Source organism: Scyliorhinus canicula, chromosome 14 (genome assembly GCF_902713615.1).
Source record: "Scyliorhinus canicula chromosome 14, sScyCan1.1, whole genome shotgun sequence".
NCBI lineage: Eukaryota > Metazoa > Chordata > Chondrichthyes > Carcharhiniformes > Scyliorhinidae > Scyliorhinus > Scyliorhinus canicula.
In genome coordinates, this window is record NC_052159.1 from 4,972,866 (window position 1) to 4,983,080 (window position 10,215).

Consider the following 10,215-nt stretch of genomic DNA (forward strand, 5'->3'; position numbering starts at 1 on the left):
TTTTAGAAGTTCGGTTCACTAGCCTGGGGGAGCTGAAGGAGAAATATGGGCTTAATGATGCTGATGGATTCAGGTATCTCCAGGTGCTTAGCTGGGTCAAAATGTCCTTTCCAGCCTTCCCCTTCTACCTTGCTCGAGTGGATTTTATCCTGCTTGGTGTCAAAGGTGGTCAGTATGTCAAGCATATGCCAGAGGATATTGAGGGAGGAGACGGGCTGGGTTGAGAGAGTGATGGCAGAATGGGGAGAAGAGCTGGGGTCAATTTTGGAGGAGGAGGAAATTTGGAGTGAGACAGTGAGGAGGGTGAACATGCCCTCATCCTTTCCGAAGTTGAGTCTCTTTCAGTGAAAAGTCACGAAGGTTAGAACGAGCTGGTTTTTCGATGGGGTGGAGGATAGATGCGATCAAGGCCGAGTAATTAGCGCCCTTCTATACTCCATATACACACACGACTGTGTGGCAAAATTTGGCTCCAACTCCATCCACAAGTAAGCTGATGACACAATCATAGCGGGTCAGATCTCAAGCAACGATGAGTCAGAGTGCAGGAGGGAGATACAGACCCGAGTAACGACAACAATCTATCCCTCAATGCCAGCAAAACTAAGGAGCTGGCCATTAACTTCAAGTATCGTACTGTCTGCATCAATGGTGCCGAGGTGGAGATTCTCAGCAGCTTCAAATTCCTAGGTATGCACATCACCAAAAACCTGTCCTGGTCCACCCATGTATTTTTAATAAACTTCCAGAGTACCCAATTCATTTTTTCCAATTAAGGGGCAATTTTAGTGTGGCCAATCCATCTACTCTGCACATCTTTGGGTTGTGGGGGCGAAACCCACGCAAACACTGGTCCACCCATGTTGACGCTCCGATCAAGAAAGCACAACAGTGCCTATACTGTCTCAGGAAAATAAGAAAGCTAAGGAAATTCGGCATGTCCACATTGATTCTTACCAATTTTTACAGATGCACCATATAAAGCATCCTATCTGGTTGCATCTGGCAACTGCTCGGCCCAAGACCATAAGAAACAACAGAGAGTCGTGAATACCCTCCAGTCTATCACCCGGAATCGTCTCCCATCCATTGACTCTGTCTACACCCCCCCCCCCCCCCCCCCCCCCGCTGCCTTGGGAAAGCGGGCAGCATAATCAAAGACCCCTCCCACCCGGGATATTCACTCTTCCAATCTGGCAGGAGATACAAAAGTCTGAGAACATGCACCAGCAGATTCAAAATCAGCTTCTTCCCCGCTGTTACCAGACTCCTAAACGACCCTCTTATGGACTGAACTGAATTCTTCACACATCTTAGCGCTGCATTCTGTATGCTCATCTGATATCTGTGTCTATGTATTTACATTGTGTATTTATGTATGTCCTATGTTTTTTCATGTATGGAACAATCTGTCTAGACTGTACGCAGAACAATACTTTTCCCTGTACATCGATACACGTGACGATAAAACAAATCCAAATCGTTGTTCGAGTGGGCCGACACACCACGCGCACTTGTTCTGCTCATGCTTCAAACTGGAGGGTTTCTGCAGGTCCTTTTTTGATACCATGTTAGCAATCCTGAACATTGGGTTGGAGCCTTGCACACCGGTAGTAATTCTTCGGTTTTTGGATGTGCCAGAGCTCCGGACAGGGGCAGACGTTCTGGCGTTTATGGCACGGAGGCAGGTCCTCTTAGTTTGAGTTTGACTGCACCGTCAAATGCCTCGGCGCGGCTGGGGAAGTTTTTGGAACTCAGGAAGGTCAGGTTCACCAAGAGAGGGTCAGTGGAAGGGTTTTACCACAGATGGTGGCAGGTTAAGATGTACTTTAAGGAGTTGGTCACTGTTAGCTGTTGGTGGGGGTGGTTTCGTTTATGCTGTTGGGGAGGGGATTATTTTTGTTATTGTTTGGTTTTTGTAAACTTTGTAACAAAAATTTTAAATTACAAAAACAATTGCCAGCCAGTGAATGTTGTGATTTCAAATTGAAGGGAGGCAGTGGCTTAGTGATATGGTCACTGGGCTAGTAATCCACATGTCCAAGGTAATGCTCTGGGGATCGAGGTTCAAATTCCATCGTAGCAGATGGTAAAATTTGAATTCAACAAAACTCTGGAATTAAAAGTTTAATGATGACCATGAAACTATTGTCTTTTTTAAATTTAGAGTACCCAATTATTTTTTTCCCCAATCAATTTAATGTGACCAATCCACCTACCCTGCACATCTTTGGGTTGTGGGGGTGAGACCCACGCAAACACAGGGAGAATGTACAAACTCCACACAGACAGAGAGTGGTGAGCATTTGGAACGGGCTGCCAGAGGCAGTGGGAGAGGCGGGTACAATTTTGTCCTTTAAAAAGCAGTTAGACAGTTACATGGGCAGGGTGGGTATAGAGGGATATGGGCCAAATGCAGGCAAGCGGGACAAGCTTAGTGATAGAAACTGGGTGGCAAGGACCAGCTGGGCTGAAGGGCCTGTTTCCATGCTGTAAACATCTATGACAGTGACCCGGATTGGGATCGAACCCAGGAAAACCATTCTCAAATGTTGTAAAAACCCATCTGGTTCACTAATGTCCTTTAGGGAAGGAAATCTGCCGTCCTTACCCAGTCTGGTTTACATGTGACTACAGATCCGATCCGCAGTAATGTGATTGGCTCTAAATATCCTCAGGGATGGGCAATAAGTGCTGGCCCAGTCAGTGATGCCTACATCCCTTAACAAATATATTTTTAAAATTGGATGTGGGTGGGAACGGGATTCGTGGACGCTTCTGGTTCTGCCTTCCAAGGGTGAAATTCTACCCATCGATTACTTCCAGAATTTATTGCAGTTTGTCACTATTTTAAGGTTTTTAAATATGTCTGCACTGCTCTGCCTCAAAGTAATCAAATTCAGCTCCTGCCATCTCCATTTGTAACTCGTCAGCTAACAAGACAGCCTTTCTGTTGAATCCTGCGTTTCAATCGGGACATGGGTGCATTAAAAGTTTTTAATTATATTATAACTGTCTTAGACAAGAAACAAATGTGCCTGCTATTTTTATTAATCTATGACATTTGACACTGTTGATCATTCTATTCTTACAAAACATTTGCGTGACATTGGTTTTCATAAGGATTTCCTTGCAGGGTTCACATGAAATTCCTTTCTAATCATATTCAATGTGTCAAATCCAAATATGAAAGCAAAGCATAATTTGAAAGACCGGCTTGTTTCTGTCCCTCTTACAGTTAAAAAGGGTGACCCACAGGGTTCCCGTTTAGGTCCTGTTCTTTTTCTATTTATATAAACAATGTGCTTCAACCAACAGACAGCTCCTTTATCCATCTGTATGCATGTGACACAATCTTATATTCTGTAGGCCCGTCCATTCCTTCCCTTTCGCACAATTTGCAACACAGTTTTGCTAATATACAACACACGTTATTTGGTCTTCACTAGCTGCTAAACTCAACCAAGTCCAAGTTTATGCTGCTTAAAGGAAAAGGTCTTACTCTATCTGTATTCAGAAAATCTTAACGCTCGATAACTCTGAACTTGAGCGAGTTCCACATAAATATCTCGGAATCTAGCTTGACCATGCTTTGACTTTTAATTCCCAGGTTGACATTTTACAAGCCAAGGTTGGTATTCGGTATCACAATAAGTCCTGCTTCACACACTCTACCAGATACACCATAGTGCAAATGTCTACCCTGCCCGTTTTTAGATGACGGTGACCTAATTTATAAAATGGCCCCCAAATCTCCCTTGGTGAGTTACACGTTCTGTTTCACTCTGCAATTAAATTTGTGACTAGTGCCCCTTTTCCTACCCATCACTGTGACCTGTGCTCCCCGATAAACTGACCCTCGTTGCACCTGTTAATTTATTAAACCTTGCTCGGGAAACATCCTCAATACAATTGTAAAGTGGTTGAAGTATCAGTGGGGAAACATTTTGCAGTGATCATAACTCCGTTAGATTCAAGATTGTTACGGAAAAGGACAAGGATGGGCCTGAAATTAAAGTTATAAACTGGAAGAAGGCGGATTTAATAAAATGAGATATAATTTGGCCAGGGATAACTGGGAGCAGACATTTTTAGGTAAATCTGTGACAGAACAGTGGCACGCATTCAAGAAGGAAACAGGGAGAGTTCAGGGCCAACATGTTTCAATTAAGAATAAGGGTGGGACCAACAAATCCAGTGAACCCTGTATATTGAGGGATATACAGCACTGGATTAGGGGAAAAAGGGAGGCTGATGGCAGATATCAAGGACACACAACGAATCATAGAATTTACAGTGCAGAAGACCATTCGGCCCATGAAGTCTGCACCGACCCTTGGAAAGTGCGCCGTACCTAAGCCCACACCTCTACACTATCCCCGTAACCCCGTAGTATTCGGAATAAAGTAAATGAGTTGATGGCGCAAATCATCGTGAATGACTATGATTTAGTGGCCATTACTGAAACATGGTTAAAGGATGGTCACGACTGGGAGTTAAATATCCGAGGGTATCAAACTATTTGGAAGGACAGAGTGGATGGTAAGGGAGGTGGTGTAGCTCTGTTATTTAAGGATGACATCCGGGCAATAGTTAGGGATGATATCGATGCTATGATGGATAAGGTTGAATCCATTTGGGTGGAAATCAGGAATAGTAAGGCGAAAAAGTCACTGATAGGAGTAGTCTATCGGCCACCAAATAGTAACATTATGGTGGGGCAGGCAATAAACAAAGAGATAACTGATGCATGTAGAAATGGTACAGCAGTTATCATGGGGGATTTTAATCTACATGTCGATTGGTTTAACCAGGTCGGTCAAGGCAACCTTGAGGAGTTTATAGAATGTATCCGCGATAGTTTCCTAGAACAGTATGTAATGGAACCTACGAGGGAACAAGCGGTCCTAGATCTTGTCTTGTGTAATGAAACAGGATTGATTCATGATCTCATAGTTAGGGATCCTCTCGGAAGGAGCGATCACAATATGGTGGAATTTAAAATACAGATGGAGGGTGAGAAGGTAAAATCAAATACTAGTGTTTTGTGTTTAAACAAATGAGATTACAATGGGATGAGAGAAGAACTAGCTAAGGTAGACTGGGAGCAAAGACTTTAAGGTGGAACAGTTGAGGAACAGTGGAGAACCTTCCAAGCGATTTTTCACAGTGCTCAGCAAAGGTTTATACCCACAAAAAGGAAGGACGGTAGAAAGAGGGAAAATCGACCGTGGATATCTAAGGAAATAAGGGAGAGTATCAAATTGAAGGAAAGAGCATACAAAGTGGCAAAGATTGGTGGGAGACTAGAGGACTGGGAAATATTTACGGGGCAACAGAAAGCTACTAAAAAAGCTATAAAGAAGAGTAAGATAGAGTATGAGAGTAAACTTGCTCACAATATAAAAACAGACAGCAAAACATTTTACAAATATATAAAGCAAAAAAAGAGTGGCTAAGGTAAATATTGGTTTTAATAATGGGAGATGAGGAAATGGCTGAGGAACTGAACAGGTTTTTTGGGTCTGTCTTCACAGTGGAAGACACAAATAACATGCCAGTGACTGATAGAAATGAGATTATGACAGGTGATGACCTTGAGAGGATTGTTATCACTAAGGAGGTAGTGATGGGCATGCTAATGGGGCTAAAGGTAGACAAGTCTCCTGGCCCTGATGGAATGCATCCCAGAGTGCTAAAAGAGATGGCTAGGGAAATTGCAGATGCACTAGTGATGATTTACCAAAATTCACTAGACTCTGGGGTGGTCCCGGTGGATTGGAAATTAGCAAACGTGACACCACTGTTTAAAAAAGGAGGTAGGCAGAGAGCAGGAAATTATAGGCCAGTGAGCTTAACATCGGTAGTAGGGAAGATGCTGGAATCTATCATCAAGGAAGAAATAGCGAGGCATCTGGATAGAAATTGTCCCATTGGGCAGACGCAGCATGGGTTCATAAAGGGCAGGTCGTGCCTAACTAATTTAGTGGAATTTTTTGAGGACATTACCAGTGCAGTAGATAACAGGGAGCCAATGGATGTGGGATATATGGATTTCCAGAAAGCTTTTGACAAGGTGCCACACAAAAGGCTGCTGCAGAAGATAAAGATGCATGGCATTAAGGGTAAAGTAGTAGCATGGATAGAGGATTGGTTAATTAATAGAAAGCAAAGTGTGGGGATTAATGGGTGCTTCTCTGGTTGGCAATCAGTAGCTAGTGGTGTCCCTCAGGGATCCGTGTTGGGCCCACAATTGTTCGCAATCTACATAGATGATTTAGAGTTGGGGACCAAGGGCAATGTGTCCAAGTTTGCAGATGACACTAAGATGAGTGGGAAAGCGAAAAGTGCAGAGGATACTGGAAGTCTGCAGAGGGATTTGGATAGGTTAAGTTAATGGGCTAGGGTCTGGCAAATGGAATACAATGTTGACAAATGTGAGGTTATCCATTTTGGTAGGAATAACAGCAAATGGGATTATTATTTAAACAACAAAATATTAAAGCATGCTGCTGTGCAGAGAGACCTGGGTGTGCTAGTGCATGAGTCACAGAAAGTTGGTTTACAGGTGCGACAGGTGATTAAGAAGGCAAATGGAATTTTGTCCTTCATTGCTCGAGGGATGGAGTTTAAGACTAGGGAGTTATGCTGCAATTGTATAAGGTGTTACTGAGGCCACACCTGGAGTATTGTGTTCAGTTTTGGTCTCCTTACTTGAGAAAGGACGTACTGGCATTGGAGGGTGTGCAGAGGAGATTCACGAGGTTAATCCCAGAGCTGAAGGGGTTGGATCATGAGGAGAGGTTGAGTAGACTGGGACTGTACTCGTTGGAATTTAGAAGGATGAGGGGGGATCTTATCGAAACATTTAAAATTATGAAGGGAATAGATAGGATAGATGCGGGCAGGTTGTTTCCACTGGCGGGTGAAAACAGAACTAGGGGGCATAGCCTCAAAATAAGGGGAAGTAGATTTAGGACTGAGTTTAGGAGGAACTTCTTCACCCAAAGGGTTGTGAATCTATGGAATTCCTTGCCCAGTGAAGCAGTTGAGGCTCCTTCATTAAATGTTTTTTAAGGTAAAGATAGATAGTTTTTTAAAGAAAAAAGGGATTAAGGGTTATGGTGTTTGGGCCGGAAAGTGGAGCTGAGTCCACAAAAGATCAGCCATGATCTCATTGAATGGTGGAGCAGGCTACCAGATGGCCTACTCCTGCTCCGAGTTCTTATGTAACCTAAAGGCAATGTAGCATAGCCGATCCACCAAACCTGCACAACTTGAACTGTGGGAGGAAACCGAAGCACCCGGAGGAAACCCACGCAGACACGGGGAGAACATGCAGACTCTGCACAGACAGTGACCCAAGCCGGCAATCAAACCTGGGACCCTGGAGCTGTGAAGCAACAGTGCTAACCACTGTGCTACCGTGCCAACCATAGTAATAATCTTTATTATTGTCACAAGTAGGCTTACATTAACACTGCAATAAAGATACTGTGAAAAGCCCCTAGTTGCCACACTCCCGCACCTGTTTGGTTATGCAGAGGCAGAATTCAGAATGTTCAAATTACATAACAGCACGTCTTTCGGGACTTGTGGCAGGAAACCCACACAGACACGGGGAGAACGTGCAGACTCCACACAGGCAGTGACCCAAGCGGGAATCGAACCTGGGACCCTGGTGCTGTGAAGCGACTGTGCTAACCAGTGTTACCGTGCCACCCCAGGATTATTTAAGAAAAGGGGCAGGAGGTTTAGAGGGGATGTGAGCAAAACTTTTTTCACCCAGAGGATGGTAGGAATCTGGAACTCACTGCATGAAAGGGCGGTGAAGGCAGAGACCGGCATAACATTTAAGAAGTATTTAGATGTGCACTTGCAATGCCAAGGCAGACAAGGCTATGGGTCAAGTGCTGGAAGATGGGATTTGAATACTTAGGTGGTTGTTTTTTGCCACTGATTTTTTGCAGGCGCAATGGGCCAAAGGGCATTTTCAATGCTGTAAACTTTTTTTTACGGTCTCATCTTATAATGGGAGGTCATGTGACTTGATCAAATTGGTAACTCCAAGAGTGAACGCTGTCTTTGGTTATAATTAATATCTGGAGTCAGGTACAACTAAAGCTGAAGCTAAGTTTATTCCTGTGGATGCTTTGCGTCGAAGAGCTACGGCTCCGTTGACGGACACTTGTTAAACTGTCAATTCTCTTTCACTGTTAATTAGTGTTTTATTGTTTTTAGTGTTTAATTGTTGTGTCATTTCTGTCACTGCAACCTTAGCCTCTTGGCCAGATCATTAATGTAAATGAGCATTGGTTCTCAATAGAATCACCTGGCTCAATAAAGGTTAAATAAAATATGCCCATATTCCTTCAGCATAACATGCTGTGGTTTGTGTTTGAACACAAGATGCCATTTGCCTGATTCACAACAACAACAGTTTCAATGAAATGCACCACAGACCCTGATCATGTGCAGCAACTGTTCCATTCAATTTATAACTCCAATGTTTAGCCTCCTCTTCCTCCCAGAGTTCTGAGAATTGTTTTCAAGCAGAATATCAAAACCAATAGTAGAATGGAAAAGTAAGTTTCTATTTTTAAACCAAGGTACAGAATATTAAGAGTAGGGAGGTTATGACGGTGCTGTATAAAATGTTGGTTACGCCATAACTGGAGTAGTGTGCGCAGTTCTGGTCACCACACTATAAGAAGGATGTGATTGCACTAGAAAGATGTAGAAATTTACCAGAAGATGCCTCGGCTGGAGCGTTTCAGCCATCAAAGGAGACTGGTTAAGCTAGGGTTGTTTTCCTTGGAATGGGGAGGGGGCACAAAGGCTGATTAATTACAAAATTATGAAGGGCATATACAAGGTTGATCGGAAGGAGCTTTTCCCCTTAGTTGAGGGGTGAATAACCGGGGGGGCAGAGATTTAGAGAGGAAAGCTTTTTCACCCAGGGAATCTGGAACTCACTACCTGAAAGAGTGAAATGAAAAATGAAAATCACATATTGTCACGAGTAGGCTTCAATGAAGTTACTGTGAAAAGCCCCTAGTCGCCACATTCCGGCACCTGTCCGGGGAGGCTGTACAGGAATCGAACCGTGCTGCTGGCCTGCTTTAAAAGCCAGCGATTTAGCCCGGTGAGCTAAACCAGCCCCTGGAGTGGACCAGAGTGGAACAGGCAGGAACCAACACAACATTAAAAAAACTATTTAAATAACCTCTTGCAATGCCATAGCAAACAAAGCTGCAGACCAAATTAAATGAAAATGGCTTATTGTCACAAGTAGGCTTCAAATGAAGTAGGCCACATTCAACAGTAGTCTGTTCAGGGAGGCTGGTACGGGAATTGAACCTGCACTCTTGGTCTTGTTCTGCTTTACCAGCCAGCCCCTAATGGGATTAGGATAGGTGCTTGATGGCCATCCCAGATACGATGGGCCGAAGGGTTCTTTTCCATGCTGGAAAAGCTCAGAATCACAAAGACATTCAAAACAGGACACCGGCCAAATCAGATGAAGAACCAGAGTGGCCAGCATAAAACTGGCCACCCTAATAGGGAGGAGCTGTTTGCATTGGTGGGAGCCAGAGGGAAAAGTTATTGCTGAACAGGGTGGGTGGTTGGGATCTGCAATGTTCTGCCCGTGTGTGTGTGTGTGTGTGGAGTGGGCAGCTTCAAATCCAGGGACTGAAAAGCAGATTGGACAATTATCTGAGCAGGAGGGGGGAGTAGCACCAGGTGGCCTGCTCCCTCAGAGGGCCAACACTGAGGAGACGGGCCGAATGGCGCCCGTGCTCGAGCGAGGCCGCAGACCAGCCAATGGGACAGGCTGTTTGGGCTGAATGGCCTCCCCCACCACAATCTTAACCTCTCATTTCACCACAAACACGATTTGCCTCTTACCGAGCAGGCCCCGACTAGGCCGCACATCCTCGGCTTTTATTTTATTCCCCCCTCCGCGGGCTCTGACGTCAGTGGCTTTTCAAATGCCAGCCCCGCCTCTCCGCGCTGCGCCACCATTGGCTCAGGGCGCGACACGTGACCCAACATCCGGGGCCGTCCCCAACATCCGGGCACTCCACCTGTCTCTTTGCCTCGCTCCCAACCCGCGCAGGCAACGTCATCAACATCCGGGTAATGTTCCCGCCTTCACCCATCCGGGTAATTCTGCTCCTGTCTGAATGGCCTCACCGCCCCCCAATCCGGGTA

The 10,215-nt window shown here is 44.8% G+C and overlaps 1 protein-coding gene across 2 annotated transcripts in view; it reads right to left on the bottom strand.

Moving 5' to 3' along the window:
- Positions 1–10,201, bottom strand: part of numa1 (nuclear mitotic apparatus protein 1) — a 143,579-nt gene extending 133,378 nt beyond the window's left edge. The window contains exon 1 of one of the 2 annotated variants that reach the window (XM_038817996.1): positions 9,910–10,201. The gene's annotated coding sequence lies outside the window, so the exon portion shown is untranslated. The remainder of the gene's footprint in view (positions 1–9,909) is intronic. The other variant, XM_038817997.1, reaches the window with a different exon arrangement.
- Positions 10,202–10,215: the final 14 nt, after the last annotated feature.